Source organism: Numida meleagris, chromosome 1 (assembly GCF_002078875.1).
Source record: "Numida meleagris isolate 19003 breed g44 Domestic line chromosome 1, NumMel1.0, whole genome shotgun sequence".
Lineage (NCBI taxonomy): Eukaryota > Metazoa > Chordata > Aves > Galliformes > Numididae > Numida > Numida meleagris.
The window spans coordinates 51,281,290-51,289,765 of NC_034409.1; the positions used below are offsets into that span (position 1 = coordinate 51,281,290).

Below are 8,476 nucleotides of genomic sequence, written 5' to 3' on the forward strand. Positions count from 1 at the left end.
AACCTCAATGATTCTGTGATTCTAAGCCCACTTTCTGGTAAAGCCACAATCTACGGTGGAAAACACCCATGGCACCTCCATCCCAGCATGGCTTGGCTTTGCCATAGCACTGAGCAGAAGCCATGGAACCTAGGGCTGGTTCTGACACATAAATTAAAATTCCTTTGAGCCCCAACATGTTGATTGGCACTGCCACAGCGTCTCGTGAGGCTCTGATACACCTTCGGAGCAGAGGCAGCAGTTGCTGTCTGCTTTCAGCAGAACTCAGTTGTGTTTCCCATAGAGATATAGGATCACAGAATCATTAAGGTTGGAAAAGACCACTAAGATCATCCAGTCAGCCCACCCTTATCATGCCCACTGACCATGTCCCTCAGTGCCACATCCACATGGTTCTTGAACACCTCCAGGGATGATGACTGCACCACCTCCCTGGGCAGCCTGTTCCAATGCTTGACTTAGACTTTACTTCAAGCTGCAGGGTAACAGCTCTAGGGTAGTGACGAGTGCTGAAGCAAGAGCAGACTTCCTAGCCAGAGAGCTCAAAATTGGCGTGAGCTATTCCCACTCCCATATACACTTACATGTGCCTTCCCCATTCCTACTTATACTGGAGGGGCTGGTTCACCTCCCAGTGCTCTCATGCCAGCAAGCCCACCCTGGCTGCCGAGGTTAATCCCCTTGGCTCTCTGTTTCCCCCCCCGCCAGTCACAGGACATTTGCCATTCCTTCGTCTCATAAAAAGGCATCTGTTATTTCTTCCCAGGACAAAGAAGGGCTTCAATTCTGTCCCCAAAATGATGAATCTGAGCATGATATGATTTCAGATGCCTGCAATTCACCAACAAGCCCCTTCAGGGGGAACAGGGAAAAAATGCAATTGAATTTATTCATGCATGAATATCAAATGAGAAAAAGAGAATGAGGAGGAGGGCAGGAGGAAAAAGGAGAGGGTGAGACAGGAGGAAGAAACAGGGCAGCAAGGAGAGGCAAGAGAAATGAAATGAAGGAAGATGCAGGGAACACACAGAGGGGGACAGGGAGATAGAAGCACATGCAGCACAACCTGTGAGTCATCACCGATGCCCATATCCCAGGACCACATATACTTGTTTTCCAGCACACCTACACCATGAGGATTAGGCAACACTCGAACTCTTGCTCAAGTGAACCCTCCAGATCCATAAACCTGTGCAACACTTGGAAGGAGGGGAGAGGGAAAGGGGCCAGGCAGGGAGACAGCCATGCCGTGCAACCCATCACAGTTCTGGTGATAAGAGCAAGCCTAGGGCAGCTTGTGCACCTGCAAAGATGCAAATCCAGAGAAGAGCCCCTCATACCCATACTGCTTCCAGCAGGGAGGACTTCCGTGGGCTGGGACTGCAGTAACCCCATCCTTGTCACCAAGCCTGGGGCTGAGACACTGCTGTCCTCCCTGAACAGACTCTCCTCTCCCCCAGCCCCAAGAGAAGTGCCTGCAGACAAGCAGCTCCTCATCTTGCAGTTCGGAAAGTCACAGGGCTCCATTGTCAACCAGCAAAGCTCCTTCAAGGAGTTTTTTCACCTGCTCTGAGGCACGGCATGGCATGGAATAGCATGGGACAGGATGGGATGAAATGAGATGGAATGGGACGGAATGGAATGGAACAAAATAGAACAGAACAGAACAGAACAGGATAGAACAGCTCAATTAGAAGAGTCCTGCAATGATTACCAAGTCCAACAGCAAACAGGTATGAGGTCTTCTGGGAGCAACCTGGGGGTAGGTCACAACGGGAGTGAGGATGGCACACGCTGGTCCTACACGTGCACACACAGCATTTCTAAAGGTCCCTCCCTGTCTCCCCTGCTATTTTTGAGAGGAACGGCAAAGCCTAGGTCTGGCAGTGTGCCAAGGGGAAGCTGAGCCTGCAAAACTGGACTTGGAGGAATCCTCTGGCTATGTCCCAGGGGCACCAACCAGCCACAGCCATGCATGGGCTGAGTTCATCCCAGACCCACAGGAGGGAAGAGGAGAGGCCAGGCAGACAGCAGACTCCTCCGTGGCACTCCCAGGTAGGGCAGCAGGTCCAGCATCTGTTGCCACCATGGATTTGTGTTTGCTGCTTCCAGGAGACGGTGCTCAGCTTTTCCCACAGCCTTCAAAATAGAAAGAGAAAAATAAAATGAGGGAGAGAGAGAGTGTAAGCTCTGACGTGAACCTAACTTTAGATCCAAGAGCTGATGACTCACTGCTGGGGGAGAAGTGGCTGAGCTGGCTGTAGGTTTCTGTTTATATACCTCACTGAGCTAAATATATAGACTGAGAGGTTCTGTTCTAGCCCAACAGCTTCGATCCGCATATTATCCCTCTCAATGTTCTCTTTCCTTCTAAATCTCTCCCTTTTTTCCCCCAGCATTGCCTTGCTAATCCCCTTACACTAGCTTTGTTGTAGGAGACGGAAGCAACACATGTCTCCCCACCTTCCCCTCTCCTTGCTGCTGGGGGATCTCTGGGAGTGATTCAGTGTTGTGGCTCTGAGGCAGAGCTCCTCACGTGGAGCAGCCAGAGCCTTCCCCAGCTGGCCTGGCACTCCCCCACTGCTCTTTGATGGGTTGATGGTTGGACTAGATGATCTTAGCGGTCTTTTCCAACCTAAATGATTCTATGATTCTATGCCAGCCACAGGGCCAGCATCCAGATCCAACATCCTCTCCTGGTCCTGGTAATCCATCTGGGATGGATGATAAAGGATGAGCATCCTATGTGTTGGAGAAGAAATCCCTGTGATACCACCACACTTCTCCCTTCTTCACTCCGAATGGGCCAAGACAAGTGGAGAATGGAATAGTAACAGCTTGGAAAGAGGCCAAAGGAAAAATATCAGTCCCTCTAGCAGAGGAGAGAAGCAAAGAGAATGCAAGGGAAAAGGAGTCACTGCCCCCCAAAGGGCAGCCAGAGATAAGGTGGCAGACGACTTTCTAGACAGGAGACAAAGACCATGTGTGACAAGGTGATGTGTTATGGAAAACAGCAGTGGAGAGGAAAAGCGTAATGAGGGGGTGTGTGTTTGAGGGAGAGGTCTCTGAGGGATGGAATTCAATTTAGCACAGCTCATCCTAGGAAAGGAAGCTCAGCACTGCAATGTGCCAAGCAGCTGCTGGGAAGAGGAGCAGTGCCTTCAAAAGCTCTGCGTGAATTTTCACCAGATGTGGGTCTGTGGGATCCGTCTGGGGCACGTGTGCTTCCCCAGGGCATCCTGTGGGGTCAACCACAGCCTCCAAGGGGCTGTCTCACTCAGCAGAGCATCCTTCCTTCAGCAGCTCCTCCAGGGAGCAGAGGATGAGGCTAGAGCTGAACAGCACCCCATGCTGGGATGCACTCCCAGGCATCCTCAGAGAGATGGAGGCATTCCTCCATCCCGGAGGAAAACCAGATGAGCATCTGTAGCCATCCGAGTGGCAGAAAGCAGCAGTGGGCTGAAAAGGGAGAGGATGGCTTGGGGCGAGGATGGAAAATGGAGAGAGGATTTATAAAAAAAAAAGAACAACAAAGGCAATCTTGTGGTGCCACCTCGTGATAGGTTTGCACAAAGTCCTGGGTCCAAGGGCAGTCACCCTCCAAGGCACGAGAACAGGAGCAGGACAGAGGTGGGAGCCCATAAGCAGTAAGAGCTACAAACTGTGAGGCTCATTCACATTTGCTTGGCTCAGAAAGGTGCGACTCTGGCTCAGACACTGCTGTTGCTGACTGCAACACAGGAAGGAGGTAACCAAACACAAACATTAGAGTTTCCACTGGGACATCTAAAATGCTGATGGATACAACTCTTTCCTTTTATATCATGCTCTACAGCAGAGAAGCTGGTGCAGTAAATGCACAAGATGATACAGAAACAGAGAACCTGTTTTTTAGGACTGCCTGTGGAGCTCTCTGCTGCAGGATAAGATGGCTGAGATGTTTCCTTCTCTTCGATTAAAAGCATAATCCAGGACAACAGGAAGGGTTTGAGATTCAGTTAACCTTCAGATTGGATATTAGGAAAAAGTTATTCTCAGAAAGAATGGTGTTGCACTGGCACAGGCTGCCCAGGGAGGTGGTGCAGTCACCGTCCCTGGAGGTGTTCCAGAACCGTGTGGATGTGGCACTGAGGACATGGTCAGTGGGCATGGTGGGGATGGGCTGGTGGTTGGACTGGGTGATCCTAGTGGTCTTCTCCAGACTTAATGATTCTATGACTCCAAGGTGAAAACTGACAATACCCAGTGACTCTGGTTCTGGGCTCCAGAGCAACGCAAAACAGGACCAGATCCCCAGGACATAAGCTGATAGGGACCTTTTCCCTTGCAGTGATCCTGTTCCCAACGTCACCCCTTTTCAGTTCTCTCTGAAGCACAGCACACACTGATTTCCCCTCATTGACCAGAAGATGCTCTCCCACATCCCTGAGGATTCAGTGAGGAATTTTCTAGGTCCAGAGGTAGCTGATGTACTTTTATATTGTTGAGATAGAAAACAAGGCATCTTCTCCAGTATTTTTCAGCTGGAGAGGCATTACATAAGCATTTGATGAAGGGATCAGCTCTAATCAGTTCTCCTCTCAGAGATGAGGAACCTGAGACCCAGCAATGGAAGCAATTGATCCAACATCACCCCAGCTCAGCACCCACTCGGTGTGCTCCGGTGGATGCTACATCTCACCAAACAACAAGCAAATCTCAGACTGCAAGGAGTGCATTGGCAAGGGAAGGGCATTTCCATTGCACCTTGCACTGCACAGCTGCATTCACACCAGGATGGACGATCTCATTTTCTGTCTGTGAGCTTGATACAAGGCACCTGCTCCACACCCTTTAGGGGACATCACTTTCTCCTTATCCTGCTCTGCACAGAGACACACAGATGCAGCCCATCAGTGGGCAGAGTGCTGTGGGTTGGACAGCACAGTAAGAGCCAGGACTAAGCAAGAGGCATCAGGCATGAGGCAGAGATTTAGGCTGCCCATATCTTGCTCCCAGCTCTGGGCAGCCCTGTGTGAGTCACATCCCTCTGCACAGTGAGGATATTTCCATCCTTCTGCTTGAGTGTGTTGGAGACCAAGGCTGAAGAGCAGCATGTAAGAGCTGAGTGCTTGTTGTATTTCTTAAGCACATGCTTGGTATTTCTGCATGCGTCATTGCCCACCAGCTGAACTTGCAGCAGAGGGAGGGCATGGGAGCAAGGGGAGAGAAGACGTGTGTAATTTCAGCTGTGCTCAGCAGGAGGAGGAGAGGCAAAGCAAAGCAATGCTGATGTTCTCCCAGCTGCTGCAGTGGGCAAGCAAGCAAAGCAGCAGAAGGCAAATCAAGCAGGGAAGGGAATATTTTTAATGTGCAGAGAGTGATTTGAGAGTGACCCTGCACTGCAGGCCAGGCAGATGGGAAGCAGGATGAGGGATGCAACTGCATTCTTGTATACACAAAAAGACTTCAGTACTGCTGCATGTGCAGGGACTTCATTCATTTGTGCTTTGCATCTGTCCCAGGTGCCTGAAGAGCATGAGAATGGCAAGTCGTGAGGGCCAGAAGACTGAGAAGAAGGCTTTCTCAGGACACAGATGAGGAAGGAATACACCAAGACAAACCCTCAGCTGTTGCAGAAGGCAGGTAGGCAGAGAAAGAGGATCCAAAGATAAAGACGAGGTCACAAGTCTTTATTTGCTCAAGTCTCATTTGCTGGGAATGCATGAGAAGTTGGAGGAGAATGACTTTCCTCCAGTCCCAGTGACACAGGCTTCCTGATCTTCTAGCTGCAGGAAGTAAAAGCTGAGGGCAGCATGGCAGAATCCTAATAAAACATTTTTGTGCACTTTTCTGTACCTTGGCACAGAGGAAACGAAATCACAATGCTCAGGTGTGTTGGCTGAGGGGACCTGAAGGCTGCTTTCAAAGACAGCCTCCCAGGGACTGCTCATCTGTTTGCTGACTGCAAGCCTCCCCAGAGAGGCTAGGGATGGCAGGGCTGGCTTCCCAAGAGCTGGTTTCCGCTGCAGAGCTATTTTTCCAGGCAGCATGAGTACCACACTGCACAAACTGAAAGGCTCTCCACCCCTTAGAGCTACACTACAGCAACTTTGTAAAGGAGACACACACACACACACAATCAGTTCTCATTCAGACACCTTTTTGGCTCACATCTAAGCCAAGATTCAGCTAGAATTAATTGCCTGAGAGAACAACAATGAACTCCAGTCCAAGTCTTGTGGGGAAAATCTGATGAATTATTTCAGTTGTCTGGAAAAATGACATGTCGTCAAAGTTACATTTGAGGAGTGAAGGATAACGTGCGTTTCCATCAGGGCTTATGGTTGGAGGGGTGAGGGAGAGGTTTTCTGCTGTCAGTCTGAGAGTGATGGGGGAGGAGAGTAAAGCACTCCTGCAAATAGTTAGGAGAATTGCGCCAGCTTGATCAGAGATGCAGAAAACACGACCTACCAGGAAAGACTGGAGCAAAATGAAGCTGTTTAGACTACAGAAGATTGAGGAGGGACACAATAACAATCTTCAAAAACATACAAGGTCGCTACAAAAGGAGAGGAGTCCTCAGTTCTCAATGTCCACAGCGGGCAGAGGAGGAAGTAATGGGCTTACACTACAGTACAGGCCTGCAATCGAGGCCCTCAAAACTTGGCCAGCCAAAACCTCTTACAAATGATGCATGCATCCAGCCTCATGGGATGGACATGAATTCCTGAGGACCCTGTCTTCTTTGGGTCTCTAATCCCAAGTGCACGTGGCCCCTGCCACAACCAAGTATTGCTACTGAGGTTCTTGCTGGGGAGAAACAGCAGCTGCCTACCCCCTGGCCACTCCTTCCCCAGCAATGCCCATTTGTCTTCTTGAGAGCCTCTTGGAGCCCAGCATGTGTTTGCAATGCTTTGTGAATAATAACACTCATATATCTCCAGCAAAACAAAAAACTGGGTCAGCTGAGGCACATGCTGGTATACATTGGGAGCAGCCAGTGTATTTGTTGATGGACCCTACAGTGCTGCAGATTCCAGCTCACCATGAACACAGGGGTTGTCAGGCAGTGTTCAGATATAACTGGGAAAAAAACAGCCATTTTAGTGGCATTTCATATGAGAGACCATGAATAAAACAGGGCCTGAGAGAGGTTCCTAACAAATTGCTCACGCTTATTTTCTGGCCATTGGAAGAGAGACAGTGAATGAGCAATTACACCAGATCCACAGGCTGCCCCCAGTGCCCCCTACCTGCGTGCATACCTATCAGAAAGGGCTGGATGCAAACAAAGCAACAGATACTGCCCTGCTGCAGTCTGCAGGAGGAGGGATGTTGAGAAGGAAAATGTGAGTCAGGAGCTCTGGGGAAATGCAGGGGAAAAAGGAAAACACAGTGCACTGCAAAACAGAGACTTTTATCGGGGGTAATTTAGAATGAAGGGAGAGCTCTGGCTAAGAAAGTGAAGAGTGGGTCTCACAGCTGGTAAGACGGTCTCAGGCACCCTAACCTATCGCCTACATGTATGGATGCCAAAGCATCCACGCCGCATTTGAAAATAGCGGAGCTTGGGATGCTGGCCAAGAGACCAAGCATCTGTCCATGCTGAGCAGGACTCTGGGCCACCACACATATGCACGCAACTATTGTACATCTGTCCCTTCCAGGCCAAAACCCAGAGAAATCAGCCCATCATCTCTCAATCGTCCCCAGCCGCCTTGGCATAATGGGCCCGGGTCAGTACCCCCGTGAAGCAGCTGGGGGACAGGAGGGAGCCATCGCCGATTGTAATGTGTCCGGTGATAATCAGGCTGGCAAGGATGCATGGAGCACAAAATCAGGCAGCAGGAGCGTGCAGGCAGGGAGCCGGAAATAATTACCATGATACAGTAACCAGAAAATGCAAGGCCAAGCTATTTACCATACTAATTACTGTTTATCCCTGTTTATGGCTCCACATGGTAGTGGGACTGGCGGCCTGATTGGAGGTGTAAATGCTTAAAGGAACAAGCTCTGGATATCACAATTAGAAGCCAGGTCAGTGGAAAGCCTTTGCTGAGCTGAGGATACAGACAGGAGCCACACGTCCCTCTCTCCCCATTTGCTGAAGGGAAGACCCAGCTGGCCCGAGCCGGGCACAGTGATGAGGAAGTGCCCAGAGTCCGCTGCTACCTATTTATCTGCTAATGCATCACCGTGCCTTCATCTCCCTCAGGTCTTTTTCTCTTACACTATTTCTCTTGGATGCTGCTACCAGATTAAAGATTTCCCCAAAGTGTTCCTTAATGTTCCTTCCTTTAAACTGCATCTGCTCCAACAAAATAAGATAGACTTTCTTCTTTATTACAGTGGAGTTATTTTTCCAAGGTAGTTTTCCCATCTCCTCCTTCAACGCGCCTTTCTTTTCTTTTCTTTTCTTTTCTTTTCTTTTCTTTTCTTTTCTTTTCTTTTCTTTTCTTTTCTTTTCTTTTCTTTTCTTTTCTTTTCTTTTCTT

General features: G+C 49.5%; 1 long non-coding RNA gene across 1 annotated transcript in view; it reads right to left on the reverse strand.

Moving 5' to 3' along the window:
* The window catches only part of LOC110392515, a 21,289-nt gene continuing 13,249 nt past the window's right edge, over positions 437-8,476 (reverse strand). The window contains exon 5 of the long non-coding RNA XR_002434447.1: positions 437-2,139. This is a non-coding gene — a long non-coding RNA (uncharacterized LOC110392515). The remainder of the gene's footprint in view (positions 2,140-8,476) is intronic.